Source organism: Oryctolagus cuniculus, chromosome 20 (assembly GCF_964237555.1).
Source record: "Oryctolagus cuniculus chromosome 20, mOryCun1.1, whole genome shotgun sequence".
Taxonomy (NCBI): Eukaryota; Metazoa; Chordata; class Mammalia; order Lagomorpha; family Leporidae; genus Oryctolagus; species Oryctolagus cuniculus.
Window position 1 is genome coordinate 20,169,213 of NC_091451.1, and position 15,269 is coordinate 20,184,481.

Sequence of the window (15,269 nt, forward strand, 5' to 3'; positions counted from 1 at the left end):
CCCCAAATGGCCACAACGGCTACAGCTGGGCCAATCCGAAGCCAGGAGCTTTCTCCAGGTCTTCCACATGGGTGCAGGAGCCCAAGCACTTGGACCATCTTCTACTGCTTTTCTAGGCCACAAGCAGAGAGCTGGATTGGAAGAGCAGCAGCCAGGACTCAAACAGGCATCCATCCGGGATGGCCGTCACCTCTGGCAGAGGCTTAGCCCACTATACCACATCAGCTGCTCCACTTCTGATCCAGCTCCCTGCTAATGCATCTGGGAAAGCAGTAGCCCAAGTACTTGGGCCCCTTTACCCAAGTGGGAAACCAGGAAGCAGCTCTTAGTTCCTGGCTTCGGCCTGCCCAGCAGAGGCCATTGTAGCCATTTGAGGAACAAACGAGCAGATGGGAGAGCTTTTTGTGTCTTTCCTCCTCTAACTTTGCCTTCCAAATAAATACATAATTTTTTTTTTTTGACAGGCAGAGTTAGACAGTGAGAGGGAGAGAGAGAGAGAGACAGAGAGAAAGGTCTTCCTTTTGCCGTTGGTTCACTCCCCTAATGGCTGCTATGGCTGGCGTGCTGCGCCGATCTGAAGCCAGGAGCCAGGTGCTTCTCCTGGTCTCCCATGGGGTGCAGGGCCCAAGCACTTGGGCCATCCTCCACTGCCCTCCCAGGCCACAGCAGAGAGCTGGACTGGAAGAGGAGCAACCGGGACAGAACCCGGCGCCCCGACAGGGACTAGAACCCGGGGTGCCGGCGCCGCAGGTGCGAGATTAGCCAAGTGAGCCACAGCACCGGCCATAAATAAATCTTTAAAAAATAAAAATAGAAGATGTAGGCTGGGCCTGCAGTCATCTAAGGGTGCCTGGGGCTGGAGGACGACTCACTCAATGATCGACAGGAAGCCTCAGTTGCTCCTCACGCGGACTCTGCACAGCACTGCTCGGATATCTTCACAACACGATGGCTGGCTTCCTCCCAACAGCAATCCAAGAAAGCGAGGCAGAGCAGCCATGTCTTCTATCACTTAGCCCTGTGGGTCACACACTATCCCCTCCCTATATGCTAATGGTCATACAGACCAATCCTGACGGCATGTGCCAAGGTACTACACAAGGGCGCACCTATGAGGAAGTGAGTATCACTGAGGGTCATCTACAAGGCTGGCGGCTGCTGCAAGCTATGACCAGTATTTGCACTGCATCTTATGTCCCGTTTTTATTTTCAGTACAGTCACTCATCGCTTGACAGTGGGAACATGTTCTGAGAAATGTGTCATGAAGTGATTTAGCTGTTGAGCAAACATCAGAGAGCAGTTACACAAACCTGGACGCTATAGCCTACTACGCACCTAGGCTGCATGGTGTATACCATTACACATGAGATCTGTCGTTGACCAAAATGCCCTCACACAGCACATGACTGTACCTGTGTGTGTGTGTGTGTGTGTATGTGTGTGTGACATACATGAGGCTACTCTCTGGTGTAAAAAATTTTTGATATCTCCCATGCATATTTTTTTTCAGAATACACATTTTCCATAAACTTTTTGGAGTGCCCTGGTATTAACAAAGTTTTTATACTTCCTGCTTTAGGAACTATATGTTAACCCATTGATTGATATTAACCTTAAAAATGAAAAGCAATATTGATTTTAACTTCTCTGAAGATATATTCTACCACTTAAAGCTTTCTATCTTCTGTCACACTTCCAATATTTTACTTAAGGAAATAAAGTCAGCATCCCTTATGGGCACTGGTTCTAGTCCCGGCTGCTCCTCTTTTGATAGAACTCTCTGTTATGGCCTGGGAAAGAAGTAGAAGATGGCCCAAGTCCTTGGGCCCCTGCACCCATGTGGGAGACCTGGAAGAAGCTCCTGGCTCCTGGCTTTGGATCGGCTCAGCTCTGGCCACTGCGGCCATCTGGGGAGTGAAGCAGTGCATGGAAGAACGCTCTCTGTCTGCCTCTCTCTGTAACTCTGTCTTTCAAATAAATAAATCTTTAAAAAAAAAAAAGAAAGTCAGAAAAAACTACAACACATACAATGTTCTGCTTGTTTCTTTCTTTTTTTTTTTTTTTTTTTTTTTTTTTTTTGACAGGCAGAGTGGACAGTGAGAGAGAGAGACAGAGAGAAAGGTCTTCCTTTGCCGCTGGTTCACCCTCCAATGGCCGCTGCGGCCGGCGTGCTGCAGCCGGCGCACCGTGCTGATCCAATGGCAGGAGCCAGGTGCTTCTCCTGGTCTCCCATGGGGTGCAGGGCCCAAGCACCTGGGCCATCCTCCACTGCACTCCTGGGCCACAGCAGAGAGCTGGCCTGGAAGAGAGGCAACCGGGACAGAATCCGGCGCCCCGACCGGGACTAGAACCCGGTGTGCCGGCGCCGCAAGGCGGAGGATTAGCCTAGTGAGCCGTGGCGCCGGCCTGTTCTGCTTGTTTCTAAAGTGAAAAATGAACTTAAATATTTCAAATCAGTCAGTAAAAAGTAGGAGAAAGAGGCCAGTGCTGTGGTGTGTAGGAGGTTAAGCCTCTGCTTGCAGGGCCAGCATCTCAAATGGGTACTGGTTTGTGTCCCAGCTGCTCCTCTTCTGATCTAGCTCTCTACTAACAGCCTGGGAAAGCAGCGGAGGATGTCCCAAAGGCTTGCATCCCCACACTCACGTGGGACACCTGGAAAAAGCCCCTCGCTCCTGGCTTAGGATCAGCCCAGCTTCAGCTGTTGGGGCTATTTGGGGAGTGAACCAGTAGATGGAAGACCTCTCTGTCTCTCTCCCTCTCCCTCTCTGTCTCTCAAGTAAATAAATCTTTCTTTTTTTTAAAGACTTATTTTTATTTGAGAGGCAGAGTTACAGGAGGCAGAGGCAGCACCAGCCCCAATAAATTTTTTTTAAGTAGAAAAAAAATGTCATATTTCTTTTGAAGACAGGTACCAGTTGAGTAATACATCTAGCTGGAATTAGATACTAATCAAGAAACACAGTGAAATATTTGTGTTAACAGAACAGAAAGAAGCTGCAGGGTGTGATATCAAACAGGAAGGATTTCCCAACGAGAGTTGTCTCACACTGGTGAGGAGGGGGCTCCTTGCCCAAACCTGACCACGAGGCCAAGGTGTACTCACAGACCACAGAGCAACTGGGTCACATGTCCTTTATGGTGCTTATAATTCTAAGCTCAGATACTCCCAACAAGGAAAACAGAACTGATGAACCGGCAGTACTAACAAATGAGCTTTCCCTTCTCTCTGCACTTCACTCCATCTTACTAAAAACACCACCAGACATGCGGCAGAAGGGCCCACTCTATACACCGAGAGCATCTGGGTTTTATATCAAAATGGATCCAGCACAATGCACGACTTCACTCTCCAGGTTGCAGACTTGACTTAGCTATGATAATCACACCACATGGAAAGCCGTTGCTATTGCTGCCTCTCTCAAGTCACAAGTCCCCCCCCCCTTTTTTTTTACTGTTAAAAAATCAAACTTCTTTAGAAAATAAGACTATCAACAAGGGATCCTTATTGCTCTAATGAACAAATAAAATGAAAACTGGCGGTGACAGGCTATCACTGCCACACCAAACACATATCTACCGGAGAAGGCATTTACAAGTCCTCCCTTATCTGAGGTTTTGGTTACTCATGGTCAACCATGGTTGAATAACATTAAATGGAAAAGTCCAGAAATAATTTGTAGGTTTTAACTAACTTTCATCACAGGGGCCAGTGTAATAGAACAGCAGGTTAAGCCACTGCCTGCAATACCAGTATCACATATCGGAGCACTGGTTCCAAGTTCCATATGCTCAGTTTCCAATCTAGCTTCCTGCCAATGTGCCTGGGAAGGCAGTAGAAGATGGCCCAAATGCTTGGACCCTGGACAGAGTTCCTGGATCCTGGCTTTGGTCTTGCCCAGCCCCGGCTGTTCAGACTATTTGGGAAGTGAACCAGCAGATGAAAGATCTCTTTTTCTATCTCTCCCTCTTGCTGTCACTCTGCCTTTCAAATAAAGAAGTCTTTTCTAAAAATTCTATTATTACAATATACTGTTATAACTATTCTATTGTATTGTTGAAGTTAGTTTCTGTGCCTAATTTATAAATTAAACTTTCTCATAAGTATGTACACACTGAAAAAAACGTAGTACATATAGGGGTCTAGTACTTCTGTGATTTCAGGCATTCATACTGGTCTTGGAAAGAACCCCTTTAGATAAAGTAGGACCACTGCTTTAGAAGAGTAATTGCTTGGGCTGGCGCCGCAGCTCAATAGGCTAATCCTCCACCTACCGGCGCTGGCACACCAGTTCTAGTCCCGGTTGGGGCGTCGGATTCTGTCCAGGTTGCCCCTCTTCCAGGCCAGCTCTCTGCTGTGGCCCGGGAAGGCAGTGGAGGATGGCCCAAGTGCTTGGGCCCTGCACCCCATGGGAGACCAGGAGAAGCACCTGGCTCCTGGCTTCGGATCAGCGCAGTGTGCTGGCCGCAGCGCGCCAGCCGTGGCGGCCATTGGAGGGTGAACCAACAGTAAAGGAAGACCTTTCTCTCTGTCTCTCTCTCTCACTATCCACTCCACCTGTCAAAAAAAAAAAAAAAAACAAAAAAAAAAAAAAACAAAAAAAAAAAACAAACAAAAAAAAAACAAAACAGTAATTGCTGGGGCCGGCGCAGCAGCTCACTAGGCTAATCCTCTGCCTTGCGGCGCTGGCACACCGGGTTCTAGTCCCGGTCGGGGCACCAGATTCTGTCCCAGTTGCCCCTCTTCCAGGCCAGCTCTCTGCTGTGGCCCAGGAGTGCAGTGGAGGATGGCCCAAGTCCTTGGGCCCTGCACCCCATGCGAGACCAGGAGAAGTACCTGGCTCCTGCCATCGGATCAGCACAGTGCGCCGGCTGCAGTGCACCGGCCGCGGCGGCCATTGGAGGGTGAACCAAGGCAAAGAAGACCTTTCTCTCTGTCTCTCTCTCTCACTGTCCACTCTGCCTGTCAAAAAAAAAAAAAAAAAAAAAAAAAGAGTAATTGCTGGGACCAATGCTGTGTCACAGCGGGTTAAAGCCTTGGCCTGCAGCACCGGCATCCCATGTGGGCACTGGTTTGAGTCCCAGATGCTCCACTTCCGATCCAGCTCTCTGCTATGGCCTGGGAAAGCAGTAGGAGATGGCCCAAGTCCTTGGGCCCCTGCACCCACGTGGGAAGCCCAGAAGAAGCTCCTTGTTGGACATTGCCTAAAATCGCCATTACAATATGGCACCTGGCAGATGTTTGAGGGGCGTGTCTGCGGCTGCTGTGGTTAAGCTACGTAAGATCTGACCACCAGCAGGGATAGATCCGCTTTAGTTCTGTGGACAGTGCGTGATCCCTATACTTTGCTTAAGGTGCCCCTGTGCGTGACCCACCCACGCCTGCATGACCTTTTTGCTGATTGGCTCCCCTACTACACGTCTTTCATAAGCTTTATAAGCCTGCACACTTCTTCAGTAAGGTGGTTCCTGCTTCGACAGAACTCACAGGTGCTTGTGTGTTCATCACCCGTCGACCTTACCTCTCCCGTTCGCCTTGTTGGGGAGTGCTTGGGCTGCCCCTGCTGGTCAGGGGCTAGCATGGGCTTGAGACCCTGACAGCTCCCGGCTCCTGGCTTTGGATCAGCTCAGCTCTGGCCGTTACAGCCATTCGAAGAGTGAACCAATGGATGGAAGATCCCCCCTACCCCCGGCTCTACCTCTCTCTGTAACTCTTTCAAATAAATAAAATAAATCTCTTTAAAAAAGAGTAACTGCCAAGAATCAATGTCCCTAGGTACTGTTTATACTGGAGTTCGACTAGGTAGAGAAATAAAAACATTTTCCCTTTCTTGTTATCGACTAAAAAATACTACTTTAAACATACTAAATCAAAGCGAAAAGCATAAGATTGAAATATTACAATGACACTCCTTGTATAAAACACTCCAGAAACATTTTTACCAAACACTGTTAAAATTAAAATACTATGGGATTCTGGGGTTGGTGTCGTGGCATAGAGGGTAAAGCCACTGCCTGTGGCACCAGCATCCCACATGGGTGCATGTTCAAGTCCTAGATTCTCTACTTCCTATCTAGCTTACTGCTAATGCACCTGAGAAAGCAGTGGAGGATGGCCTAAGTCCTTAGCTCTGAGTCCATGTGGTAGACCCGGAAGAAGCTCCTGCTCCTGGCTTTGCCCCGGCCCAGCCACAGTCACTGTAACCATCTGGGGAGTGAACCAGTGGACTGAAGAATTTTATCTCTACCTCTCTGTTACTCTGCCTTTCAAATAAAAAAATAAATCTCAACAAAAAAAGGTTATGGTTCAGGGGGCATGATTATGATCATCAGTTATATTTTCTTGTGAACTTTGGAAGCCTTCAAGGGGTACAGCTAATTTTCCTTGACAACATGCCATCTATTATCTGATAAGTGTTTTCTGTGCCCTACTCCTTTATTAAACCATAATCACTTATCTTTGTAAATCTTGTGGGATGTGATTCAGTGAGCCATAAAATTAGAATTTTATGTCAACCTATGCAAATGAGGGACCCTCCAACAGAATCAGGGTCATGAACTTTGAGACAATTCTTATAAACCTCTTCCCATGTATTTGAGCTCTCAGCCAGGAACAAGAAAGCAAAATGCATATAAATTTTACCTATGAAAAAGCAGAATATTACTTTATATAGATTACATATCAATTTTACCTTTATGAGCTCTGGTTTTTTTTTTTTTTTTTTTTGGACAGGCAGAGTGGACAGTGAGAGAGAGAGAGACAGAGAGAAAGGTCTTCCTTTTGCCGTTGGTTCACCCTCCAGTGGCCGCTGCGGCCAGTGCACCGTGCTGATCTGAAGCCAGGAGCCAGGTGCTTCTCCTGGTCTCCCATGCGGGTGCAGGGCCCAAGGACTTGGGCCATCCTCCACCGCACTCCCGGGCAACAGTAGAGAGCTGGCCTGAGAGAGGAGCAACCGGGACAGAATCTGGCGCCCCGACCGGGACTAGAACCCAGTGTGCCGGCGCCACAGGCAGAGGATTAGCCTATTGAGCTGCGGCGCCGGCCCTTATCTGTCACCTTTTCAACATGGACATGGATAATTACACAAGCAAAGTTCTGGGGCTGGCAGTATGTAAGTAATACAGCAATGTACTACAGTGTAGTACATTAAGCCGCCACCAGTGACACTGGCAGTCCATATCAGAGTGCTAATTGGAGTCCTGGCTATTCTACTTCTGATCCAATTTCCTGCTAATGCTCCTGGGAAAGCAGTAGAAGATGGCCCAAGTGTTTTAATCCCTGATATCCACATGGGAGACCAGGATGGAGTTCCAAAACTCTAGTTTTAGCCTTGCCCAGCCCTTAGCCATTATGGCTATTTGGGGAGTGAAGCAGTGACTGTAAGACCTTTCTCTCTGGGTCTCTCTCTCCCTTTCTCTGTCACTTTGCCTTTCCAATAAATAAATTTTTTAAAGTTTTATTTATTTATTGGAAAGTCAGAGTTACACAGAGCGAGAAGGAGAGGCAGAGAGTGAGAGAGGTGTCTTCCATCTGCTAGTTCACGCCCCAGTTCGCTGCAATGGCCAGAGCTGCACTGATCCGAAGGCAGGAGCCAGGATCTTCTTCTCGGTCTCCCACGTGGATGCAGGGGCCATCTTCTGCTTTCCCAGGCACGTTAGCAGGGAGCTGAATCAAGAGTGAAGAGGCTACGTCTGGAACCGGCACCCATTTGGGATGCTGGCACCACAGGAGGCAGCTTTACCACTATGCCACACCACCAACCCCAGTATGCCTGTTTTTTGATTGCTATCTCCATCTACATTCCTATTTCCAAACAGTTCTGGCAGGCTTTGGAGAGCAGATTACAACCTTCAATGGAATATTATTTAGCCATAAGGGGGTAGAATTCTGATACATGCTACAACATGGATAAACCTTGAAAACTTTATGCTAAGTGAAAGTGGCCAGGTATAAAAAGTCACATATTATGTGATTCTCCTTACATGAATTATCTAGAAAGCCAGATTCATATAGAGAGAAGCAGATTAGAGGTTACCAGGGATTGGGAGAAAAAGAGAATGGGAGTCATTGTTCAACAGGTACAGAATTTCTGTTTGGGATGATGAAAAACTTGGAAATAAAACAGCAGTTATGATTGTACAACACTGTCAATACAATGCCACTGAAATATACACTTAGAAATAATAAAAAGGGTGACTGGCACTGTGGCACACTGTTAACACACTGCCTGTGGTGCCAGCATCCCATATGGGCACCTGTTCCAGTCCCAGCTCCTCTACTTCCGATCTAGCTCCCTGCTAATGCACCTGGGAAAGTAGCAGAAGATGGCCAAGTACTTAGGCCCTGCCACCTAAATGGAAGACCTGGATGGAGTTTCAGGCTCCTGACTTCAGCCTGGCCCAGTCCTGGCCTTGGTGGCAGGATCAAGATCTCGATCGATCGTCTCTCTCTCTCTCTCTCTCAATCTCCTCTGTAACTCTGCCTTTCAAATAAACAAAATATTTGCGGGGGGGTGGGGTGGTGCAGCTGGTGCTGCGGCATATAGGTAAAGCCACTGCCTGTGGCACTGGTGCCAGTTTGATGGCTGGCTGCTCCACTACCAATACAGCTCCCTGCTGATGTGCCTGGGAAAGCAGAGAGGATGGTCCCTGCACCTATGTTGGAGACCCAGAAAAAGCTCCTGGCTTTAGACTGGCCCAGATCAGGCCATTGTAGCCATTTGGGAAAATGAACCAGTAGTTGGAAGATCTCTCCCTCTTTCTGTTAACTCTGCCTTTCAAATAAATAAATAAATTTATGTAAAAAAAAAAAAAGGTATTAGGGTATTTCAAAAAAGTACATGGAATATGGAATTAAAAGATAAATTTATAAAAGAAAAGAAATAGTTAAAAGGGCAATTTTTATATCCTATAATCTTAAAAGAAGATTTATTTATTTGAAAGGCAGAGTTACAGAGAGAGAGAGAGAGAGAGAGAGATATCTTCTGTCTTCTGTCCACTGGTTCACTCCCCAAATGGCTGTGATGGCCAGAGCTGGGCCAGGACAAAACTAGGAGTCTATTCCAGGTCTTGCACATGGGAGCAGGGGCCCTAGCACTTGGGACGTCCTCCACTGCTTTCTAAGGCACATTAGCAGGGAGCTGGATAGGAAATGGAGCAGCTGATGTTGTATAATTTTACCACTCTGGGGCTGGCACTGTGGCAGAGCAAGTTAACCCGGCAACTGCAATGCTGGCAGCCCTTACGGGTGCTGGTTTGAGTCCCATCTGCTCCACTTTCAATCCACTCCCTGCTAACACGTCTGAGAAAGCAGCAGGAGGTGACCCGAGGACTCAAGTCCCTGCCACCTACATGGGAGACCTGGATGGAGTTCCAGGCTCCTGACTTCAGCCTGTCCCAGCCATGGCCATGGCAGCCATGTGGGAAGTGAACCAGTGGATGGAAGATCTCCCTCTCTCTGTCTTCTGTAACTCTGCCTTTCAAATAGAGAAATCAATCTTAAAAAATTTTTTTTTCAAAAAAAAAAAAAAAAAAAAAGAAAGGGGGCAAGGGAGACCAAGCACTTCAAATATAAAATCTTAAGGAAAAAATGGCTACTATTTCAAATGGCAACAACTATGCTATCACTATCTAGCTGCACTACCTCAGAGTCAATTTTGATTTAAATTCTGAACAGTAGTTTTGATACTTACAAAAGGTCTTTTCAAGCTATAAGAAGGAAAGCTTATCTACTCAAGATTATACATTCAAAAGAGGGCTTGAATTATGCATTTCAATTATTATATCATAAAATATGCAATTTTATATAGTCTAACTACAGGGCTCCAAAGCAAAGATATTCAAGACACGTCTTCATATACATATACATATACATATTTTTTTTTTTAAGATTTACTTGAATGGCAGAGTGACAAAGACAGACACAGATCCTCCATGTGCTGGTTCACTTCCTAGATGTCCTCAACAGGTAGGGCTAGTCAGGCTGAATCCAAGAGCCAGGAACTCTATTCTGGTCTCCCACATGGGTCTCAGGGGTCCAAGTACTTGGGCCATCATCTGTTGCCATCTTAAGTGCATTATCAGGAAGCGTAGCAGAAGCAGAGTAGCCAGGACTTGAACCAGCACAGGATATGAGTGTCCCAAGTAGTGACTTAACCCACTGCGCCACAAAGCCCACTTCCTTCTTAGGTTTTGTTAACCACAAATTAAACATGTCTCCAGGTATTCCCTTGTAATCCTAGAATGATACTATCTATTCTGAAATATGCAATCTTGACAAAAATCCTAGTAAGTTTTCCCTTCAAAAATATTTAAATTGTGTGTTTGTTAATACTTTGAATTCAAAACTAGAAACTTCAAACTGGCATCTGCAATCCTCCCCGCCTTCTGCTCCTGTATACATACACAGAGGGAGTTAAATGGACTCTCTTCCCTCTTTTAAAAGATTTATTTATTTTATTTGAAAGGCAGAGTTATACAGAGAGAGGAACAATTAGAGGGAGAGGGGTGAGGGGAAGAGGGGGAGACGGGGAGAGAGGAAGAGAGGGAGAGGGAGAGATCTTCCATTGCTGATTCACTCCCCACATGGCTACACTGGCCAAGGCTGAGCCAGGCCAAAGCCAGGAGTTCTACCCAGTCTCACACGTGGGTGCAGGGGGCCAAGCACTTGGGCCATCTTCCACTGCTTTCCCAGGCACATCAGCAGGGAGCTGGATTGGAAGTGTGGGATGCCTGCACTGCGGACAGTAGTTTAACCCACTGCACCACATTCTCTAGTGGCACCGAAACTTCCCAAATGTGCAACTCAAAGTCTTCATTATCTCTGAATTCTCCTCTCTCGCCTTCCATATTCTCCCCTTTTATTGAGGACTGAAGATCCTTCATTTGAAATACCTTTCCTCTTAGTCCCCTTGCTGATATCTAAATTCTAGTCTTTATTACTTCAGATTTGAACTGTGATGGCCTCTAGCCTTGTCTACCAGTCACCAGGGTCTCTATTCTCAGATCCATTTACCACTGTCTTCCTACAATGCTGTTTTCGTCATTTTCTCATTAGATGGTAAGCCACATCATAGCAGGGTCTCATTCATCTCTGAACACTAACTACTCAGCACTGTATAACCTGGCAGATACACTTAATCTATGTTTGCTGAATGAATTAATGAATGCATAAACCATGTCACCCTCCTTCTCAAAACTTTCATCAATTTCCCACTGTACACAACAGAAATTATGAACTCAAATACATACAGGGCCAGACATGAAGTGCCAATGAGCAAAGGCGTGCACAGAACAACAGGAAGGGGTGGAGACTGTGGCAGACTGGAGATCAGACGCCCCACCTACAGGGGAAACTTCTTGCTGTTCCTGCAATTGCTGACATAATGAAATGCAGGAGCCCTACTGCCAGGTTTTCTAATTTTTTATGATATTTAAAAGCACAGATGTCTATGTAAAAGGTGCTGATTTTAAAATGGTGATGATCAATTCCACTTAAAACCCAAAAGCAAATCTCAAAACCTCCATGCAGGATGAACTAAACACTTTTATAGGTCAAATCTAGTCCTCAAATCACAAGGTGGTGAGTCTGACGGCCGGCATGGGTTAAGCCGTCGCCTGTGATGCCAGCATCCCATATGTGTGCTGATTCAAGTCCTGCTGCTCAACCTCAAGTCTGGCTCCCTGATAACGTGCCTGGGAAAAGCAGCAGAAGATGGCTTCAGTAGTTGGGTCCCCGCCACCCACATGGAGACCTGGATGGAGTTCTAGGCTCCTAGCCCAGCCCCAGCTGTTGAGGCCATTTGGTAATTAAACCAGCAGATGAAGTTTTGTTATCTCTGTCACTCTGCCTTTCAAATAAATGAAATAAATCTTAAAAAAAAAAAAAAAAAGTTGGTAAGTCTCTGGTCCACAGGACAACCAACTCCCCTCCTGACATTGTGCGTCCTTTACAGTGAGTGCACAGCTCGCCTTTCGAGGGCTTCTCATCCACTACTCCCAGAACCCTCTGCGGTAGAACCAGTGTTCTCCGACATTGGCACCTATCAGAACCAGCTGGAGGGCTTGCTAAAGCACAGACCGCTGGCCTCATCGCCAGCATTTCTAACTTGGGAGGTCTTGGGTGAAGCCTGTGAAATCGCCATGCTGATGCACCGGTCGGTCTGTGGACCACCTATTGCGAACCCCTGCTCTACACTACTCCTTGTTGCGAGTTCACTCTGAATTTGTTTTCCGTTCTTCCACGTTTTCAGAGAGCCCTCCCTCTTCCTTTTTGTCCACCACCTATAAATTGCTCCCTAATTCAGTTTTAAATGTCTCCAAATTCCAGCAGCACACAACTTCTATGCCATTCCCCATTGCAATCACTGTTTGATACTGTTTAAATGTGTGTGTATAGATGCCAGCGAGGTTGTGTACTCTCAGATCAATGTCCAGATTGGAAGCTTTTACATGAAGGGGCAGGCAATCTCTCTTAACCCACACTGTCCCCTCAAGCTACCACAGACCCTGGAATACAGCTGCTACTCACACACACTCAACTGAATGGACACTTAATGGATCTCTAACATGAAACTTCATACACGTGGGCTTGAAATTTGTGTAGTTTTCATGGAGAACTTCGAGTCTGAGCTAATGGCTTTGTCAGGCTGGGTAACTAATAAAAGTGGACTATTACGCTTATAAAATGTCAACAGTTAAGAATTACATGATAATACATCTCATATATAAACAAAACAGCTAATGTGAAAAACTGATCAAAAAATTAAGATTAAATCCTTACTTGTGGGCCGGCGCTGCGGCTCACTAGGCTAATCCTCCGCCTAGCGGCGCCGGCACACCGGGTTCTAGTCCCGGTCGGGGCGCTGGATTCTGTCCCAGTTGCCCCTCTTCCAGGCCAGCCCTCTGCTGTGGCCAGGGAGTGTAGTGGAGGATGGCCCAGGTGCTTGGACCCTGCACCCCATGGGAGACCAGGAAAAGCACCTGGCTCCTGGCTCCTGCCATCGGATCAGCGCGGTGCGCCGGCCGCAGCGCGCCGGCCGCGGCGGCCATTGGAGGGTGAACCAACGGCAAAGGAAGACCTTTCTCTCTGTCTCTCTCTCTCACTGTCCACTCTGCCTGTCAAAAAAAAAAAAAATTAAAAAAAAAAATCCTTACTTGTAAGATTTCTTACAATGCCCTGGCAGGGCTGTGAACTAGTCATGATATCACAAGATGATATCCATTTCATGGATGCTGTCCTCGCAGTAAAAAAGTAGAATGCTTATATGTCTGTCAAAATTTTTTAAATAAAAAATAAATACAGGGCTGGCACCGCGGCTCAATAGGCTAATCCTCCGCCTGCGGCACCGGTACACCAGGTTCTAGTCCCGGTTGGGGCGCCGGGTTCTGTCCTGGTTGCCCCTCTTCCAGGCCAGCTCTCTGCTAGGGCCCGGGAGTGCAGTGGAGGATGGCCCAAGTGCTTGGGCCCTGCACCCACATGGGAGACCAGGAGAAGCACCTGGCTCCTGGCTTTGGATCAGCGGGATGCGCCGGCCGCAGCACACCAGCCATTGGAGGGTGAACCAATGGCAAAAAGGAAGACCTTTCTCTCTGTCTCCTTTCTCTCTGTCTCTCTGTCCACTCTGCCTGTCAAAAAATAAATAAAAATAAAAAATAAATACAGAAAAAAAGTAGAATGACACTACGTAACTGCCATGATATTCACAAACACAGATGGGGCAGGCATTGAGTTTAGTGGTTAAGATGCAGGTTACAGGCCGGCGCTGCGGCTCACTAGGCTAATCCTCCGCCTAGCGGCGCCGGCACACCGGGTTCTAGTCCCAGTCGGGGCGCTGGATTCTTTCCCGGTTGCCCCTCTTCCAGGCCAGCCCTCTGCTGTGGCTAGGGAGTGCAGTGGAGGATGGCCCAGGTGCTTGGGCCCTGCACCCCATGGGAGACCAGGAAAAGCACCTGGCTCCTGGCTCTTGCCATCGGATCAGCGCGGTGCGCCGGCCGCAGCGCGCCGACCGCGGCGGCCATTGGAGGGTGAACCAACGGCAAAGGAAGACCTTTCTCTCTGTCTCTCTCTCTCACTGTCCACTCTGCCTGTCAAAAAAAAAAAAAAAAAAAAAGATGCAGGTACAATGACCACATCATCCCCTATCACAGTACCTGGGTTTGACTCTCAGCTCTGATTCCTAATTCCAGATTCCTGCCGGTGTAGACCCTGGGAGACAGCAGTGATGGCTCAAGTAATTGGGTCCCACCAGCCTTGCCCAGCCATTGCAGGCATTTGGGAAGAAAACTGGCAGGTGGGAGGGAAGGAACATTGATCAGCCCCTTTCAGATGTAGTTTGGATAATAATGCTTACATATTCATTCAGAGTTCCACTGGCTGTGTGAAAACAAGACAAAAGCTGTTTACCTAGTGTCTTCCACCTACGGAGTAGAATCTGCTATCAGGTGATTTCAAGGATGATTTATGAGGTGAGAGTCTCAAAGACAAACCAGAGTAAAGCCACGGATAACTTGACAAAGTAAACTCAGTTTTGGAACCATTAGAGAACAAAATCAGATAGACTACCTGTTTTGATATATAAGAGCACTAAATTAATGCTGAACAAATCTACACTTGATAGTACTACAGTCAAGCGAAAGACAACAATTTGTATTATTTGACAAAAGACAAGAGAATTAAGTTCAGAAACGAAACAACACAGACACTACCACCCACGAGCATACGAGGTACAGTGACAGCTTTACACAAGTACAGGTGTTGCCTTCCACCCGGACACCTGTCCTGCTTACCAGGACCATGATGATTTCACCTGCATGAGGATTCGGCCAAGGCAATCCACATTTCTATCTTGAGCAGGAACTATGAAAACTGGGTAGAAAAAGAATTGTAAAACCAAGTCAACAAAACACTAAATGGCTTATTCCAAGTTCTAAACGTATTAGCATTCTCAACACACAAAGCAAAACTGAACCCCTTAAAGCTTCACAAACTAGGCCGGCGCCGCGGCTCACTAGGCTAATCCTCCGCCTTGTGGCGCCGGCACCCCGGGGTTCTAGTCCCGGTCAGGGCACCGGATTCTGTCCCGGTTGCCCCTCTTCCAGGCCAGCTCTTTGCTGTGGCCAGGGAGTGCAGTGGAGGATGGCCCAAGTGCTTGGGCCCTGCACCCCATGGGAGACCAGGAGAAGCACCTGGCTCCTGCCTTAGGATCAGTGCGGTGTGCCGGCCACAGCGTGCCTGCCACAGCGGCCATTGGAGGGTGAACCAAAGGCAAAG

At 47.4% G+C, this 15,269-nt stretch overlaps 1 protein-coding gene across 6 annotated transcripts in view; it reads right to left on the reverse strand.

The window, feature by feature from the left end:
- The window catches only part of ENTPD5 (ectonucleoside triphosphate diphosphohydrolase 5 (inactive)), a 58,677-nt gene that overhangs the window by 40,915 nt on the left and 2,493 nt on the right, over positions 1-15,269 (reverse strand). For 5 of the 6 annotated variants that reach the window (XM_051826259.2, XM_017349383.3, XM_051826256.2 and 2 more), the window contains exon 2: positions 14,786-14,864. The gene's annotated coding sequence lies outside the window, so the exon portion shown is untranslated. Of the gene's footprint in view, positions 1-872; positions 1,277-14,785; positions 14,865-15,269 lie in introns of those variants that run through there. The other variant, XM_051826258.2, reaches the window with a different exon arrangement.